This window comes from the organism of the source record quoted next, mitochondrion (assembly GCF_042453785.1).
Source record: "Malus x domestica mitochondrion, complete genome".
Lineage (NCBI taxonomy): Eukaryota > Viridiplantae > Streptophyta > Magnoliopsida > Rosales > Rosaceae > Malus > Malus domestica.
The window spans coordinates 277,501-282,500 of NC_018554.1; the positions used below are offsets into that span (position 1 = coordinate 277,501).

The 5,000-nt window shown below is 47.9% G+C and overlaps 1 non-coding gene across 1 annotated transcript; it reads left to right on the forward strand.

Moving 5' to 3' along the window:
* Positions 1 to 344: 344 nt before the first annotated feature.
* 5rrn lies at positions 345 to 463 on the forward strand. Its single transcript has one exon. It is a non-coding gene; the product is annotated as a 5S ribosomal RNA (ribosomal RNA).
* Positions 464 to 5,000: the final 4,537 nt, after the last annotated feature.

Consider the following 5,000-nt stretch of genomic DNA (forward strand, 5'->3'; position numbering starts at 1 on the left):
TTTCGAGCCCAAGCCTACGTTTGCTTAGTAAGTAAGCTTGAGCTGCGCGAAAGGTTGCATTTTTTATTTTATAATATAAGGCGCTATTCATTAGGGGGGGCCCCTTCTTGCTGGGCTTGAATGCTTACCTTATTATTAGATAAAGGGGAAAGGGGCAACCAACATAGGGGGCTAGCTTGCTTCTACTGGTGGCGGGCGGGCGAAGGGTCCAAAGGACACGTAGCCGGGGGCGAGTCACTAAACCTAAGAGTTCCTCCCTAGCGCAAGCACTAAGTAAGCAAGCTCCCTCTCCCTATGGTCGAGCAAGTAAACTACCTTCTTGTTCATCAATCGGAAATCAAGACAAACCGGGCACTACGGTGAGACGTGAAAACACCCGATCCCATTCCGACCTCGATATGTGGAATCGTCTTGCGCCATATGTACTGAAATTGTTCGGGAGACATGGTCCAAGCCCGGCGAATAAATTCAAATTTCAAAGATTCTGCTCGTGAGCGTAATGGTATAAGCCTGCCTGACTGTGCTATAACGTAAGTAACTCAGTGCTTTCAAACCTACTGGTCTCTTCCTCGAACCCAGTATTGCTGCCCGGCCCATCACCTTGATATGATGCACACTCGGTAAGATCTTACCATTACCCCTTAAATATCCATATTCTGGGAACCTTGGACGATAGCTTTCCCCCGATCAACCGCCTATATTCTCAGTCGGCTTGCCAATCAACTGACCCGCTTTCCTTGGCTAAAGTAAAGGGGATCGATCCCAGACGAGAATGGACTTCTCCGTAATGTAATAGAAGAGTCACAGTCTCTTCTCGACCAGACGAGGGGGTGACTAACCTTGGTTGGGAGGTCGCCCTAAGGTTACGATCCGTTGGGTTGGAAAACAAACCTGGATCCTATTTCCTCCAAGAGCCCTACCGATTGAGAAGGAGATTAAGTGGAAAACCACTGAGATCGGATCTCTCACGGAAAAGGTGAGGCCTTAATTTATGTCTTTCTTGTACCTAACCAATAAAAGGGAACCATGACCATCTTTCTTATGAGACTTCTTTCTTTACTCGGAAGTGCTTTCGGTGTTTTTATAGAAAATGCATTCGGACGTTTTCTAGGATCAGAAGGAACCGCTATAATGACCACCCCAGAATTTCTCCTTCCTTTATTCGTGCTTGTTGTAATTTTAATTATAATTTATCGAATTCTACTTTCGAAAAAAAAAAAGAGTTTTCTTCTATTATTCCTAATTTATATTGTAGTTTTATTTTTATGTTGTCTCTTTCGCTTCTTCATTTTAGAAAAGATTGTAGCTTTTTTAGGAGTGACAACAGCCTTATCCACTTTGATTTGGAATGTTTCTTGTTCTGGATCGAATTCGAATGTCCATTCAGGCGGAGAATCCGGGGAAATAAGTCTTCCTCCCTTGGAGTCTTCCTCCCGCCCCGAGTCCTCGTCTGGTTCTACTTCTCTTGAGAATCATGCCTCAAGCTCAGAAAATACAGAAAAAGACTATTTCTCCCCTTCGTCACAATTTTCGTCCCCATCTACTTCCACGTCCACTCCCGAAAACCAATCCATTGATAGTTCTCCCAACACCGAGCAGAAGGAGAGCTTGGACTTTCTCTCGGACGAACTGCGAAGCTTTTGGAAGACTGAAATAATTAGAGCCGTACACGAAAGATTAGCAGAAATTGATCCACAAGGGAATATCGGACGGATTCGCGACGGAGAAATCGTGGATGCTTTGAGGCTCGATTCCCCCCTTCGAACGAGGCAAGAAATGGAAGACATTTTGAAAAATGTTTGGAAAAGACCATGGCCAAGTTACGAGGAGGCCGATAGAACCTCCATCTATCCCCGCATATGGGACCTTTTCGAAAAAAACAAAAGACCGGATATTTGATATTGATTTCATGAGGTAGAGGGACCTTCCACAATAAAAAAGACTTCCATCAAACAGTGGCCTTGGATTATGGATGAGGAAGACCCCTAACGCGGTTGAGGGGCAGCTGACCGAAAGGAAAGCGGGTAGGCCGCCTGCTTATTATTGTGAAGGTGGCACTCAGAAAACCGGGGTGCCGCCCTAATTACAAAATGCGAGGTACCGACGCCGGACGGGCAGACCTCTAAGGATCCGGTAAACAGGGTAGCCCCTGGTACGCTTGGGGCTGGATTGAATCCTTTTATCGGTCAGGAGAGGGGCCAAAGTAAGACAGTGAAAGAGAAAGCACTTCACGTAAAGAGCAGAACTTCTTTCACGTACTGAAAGGCAGGCCTTTTTCATGGTGATTTTTCTTTTTTTATTTCTTTGGAGAAGGGGAATGGTGAGGCGGGCCCCATCCACCAGATTACTTTAACTTTACAGACTGGAATGAATCCCAGGCACAGGAACTGGCTAAAAAAAGGGCTCTTATCGCATCTTATTGACTCAAGATTGGCTCGCTCTTTCCGCTCGCTGGTTTCACTGCGTAAACGTCCTATCCCTCTCTCTGGTCTAGCTTAGTCAACTTCCTCTGACCAGCTGATGACGTCAACTTAGTCGTCTCCAGTTTGTCGAGCTTATTAAGCTGCCTCTGACTCGCCGATCCGGTCGGTGATGTCACTTTTTGCCAGGGATGTGGGCACAGGCAGGTGATCTTTACTTTCTTTAGCAGCTTCAGCGGAGTTCGAATCTGCACTTCTAGCTTTCGAGGCTAAGCCACCACTACTTAAGTTTTTAAACGTTTTTCAACTAAGAGTTCTACGCCCGGCTCCCCCCTCTGTGTGAAGTCCGTTTTGTTTAGCTTTCTCCGCGTAGATCGGAGCTCACTCCTTTTGGTCCGGGTATCTGCCCTCTGATTCGGTGGAGTAACTGCCCGCCCTGTATCTGGTGGTGCCTGTCTGGCTGGCTTCGGCTTGCTGAACGTTGTTATTATTCTTTTTAGGGTCTGGTGGTCTTGCTGCAGTCAGCGCTCGCCTCATTCAATCCCCACCTCTCTGTATTGCTAGCACAGAAGGCTCTCTCTGTTCTTACTACCTACGGGATAAAGCCAAGCCATGGCCTCCAGGGTTGGTTGTCTTACTCGAGGTTCTGCCCGCTCCATCGATATCTTTCTTACTACTTTCCTTGCCTTGGCAAAGTCTACCTGTACGTTACGATTTCAAGCCTTTCCGAACGCCCGTTAGAACTGAACTTTGAAACCGGTAGCTTTGATGCCCGACGCTTCGTCATGCCAACCTTGAGCCCCTTTATTTAGCCCTGTACTGTGGTGAAACCGGAACTTATGGCTGAGTGTTTTTAGCCGCTTTTGACTCGGAAAAGCTGTAAGCCTTTTATGCCCTACTAGCCTTTTATGCCCTAGCCTTCCCTAGCCTTGAAAACGATTATGCTTTCGTAATTAGTTCCAGCTTAGCTTCGTCATGCCCACCGGAAGGAACGCCTTCACTCACGCCAACAACAACAACAACCTCTGCTTAAGCAGCCTACCTTGAACCAGCGAAAGTTAAAATCACATTTCTTTGCCTGAGAGAGAAGAGCGTCAGCCCGCACGGTCCCTGTGAGCAGCGGATTGCTTCCGCGTTGAGCCCTTGGCACTGACCTTTGAGACATCGTTCCCGTAGCACCTTATACCTGACCTTGGAATGTCACTCTGCCTCACAAAGATCGTCTCTCTGGCACTTCCGCTTCCGGGGTTGGGTCAAAGCTATCGGTCGATCTCGTGGCGAGCCTTCCCCACCTACCTTACCTGGACCACCGTTAGCCCACCAACTTCCTTTGCAACCTGAACGCCCAACAACTTCCACTTCCACTGGGACTTGACCACCAACAGGCACTGGCTCACCTCACTACGCTCCGAAAGCTTCACCGTACTTTTCAGTTCAGCACGCCACTACTAGTTATTAAACCCCTTTGGGCATGGTCGGGGTACCTTTATCTCTCGTTATCAATTGAATCAGTCAAGAATACAATCAAGCGTTTATCGCCTTTGATCGCTCCCGGCTCGCTTTCGGGGCGAGCCTGCACTCTCGCTTCTCACTCGCCTACGAAAGAAAGCAAAAATACTAGACTCGACTTTTACACCTGCGCTTCCTCACCTGCCTCTCCACTCGTGCCTACTTTCACCAACCGTCCCCTACTCCATCCCTCTGCTTGGCTCTAGCCTTGTCCGGACCTCCACCTCTCTGAGTTCTCGCCCCCTGAGTTGCGTTCTTTGTCTCGTCCATCTGAGGCCGACGGCTAGGAAAGCATACCCTGATTGGATCGACCGAGTTCATCAGTTTCCAAAGGGGTATAAGGTGCCTGAGTTTGTTCTCTTTTCCGGTGAGGAGAAGAAGTCGACTATTGAGCATATAGCTCGGTTCTCGGTCCAGTGCGGGGAAGCTAGGTCCAAGGACTACCTCAAGTTGAGGCTCTTTGCCAACTCTCTTACTAAATCGGCCTTCCCCTGGTATATGAACATCCCTCCAAACTCTATTAACAGTTGGTACGATCTGGAAAGCAAGTTCCATGAGCAATTCTATAGGACAGACCCAGACATTCAAGTTGCCAATTTGGCAAGATTGACTCAGCTCCAACGGTCGAATCGCGAGGTTTAGGAAGCTTTACCCAGACTAAGGGGTACGTGACTCTTACGCACTACGGGTTAGTGACTCGTTAACACTCCCCGTTCCGTGGGCTCAAGAACTCGATGCTGATGAAACTCCTGCTTTTAGCGACTCGGTTCCTATTACAGACAGGTGGCAGCTTCCCATGCAAAGCTTAATCGTTAAGTTTTGTCAATAACCGTTTTTACGCCTGGGTGGAAAGTCTAGAGCCGCTTTAGGTGGTAACCATACGGGCACCGCCTCTTGACCTCTCGTGTAAAGTATATTACACTCGTTTTACCCCACTCTCGCTTCTACGCTCCTAACGCCTAGTTGTGTAAGCCAACAAGTGAGTTTTGCTTACGTGACACAAGACAGATTGAAAGCAAAGGTAAAGCCGTCCAGTGATCAAGTAAAGGTTACGAAGTGATTAAATTGAAC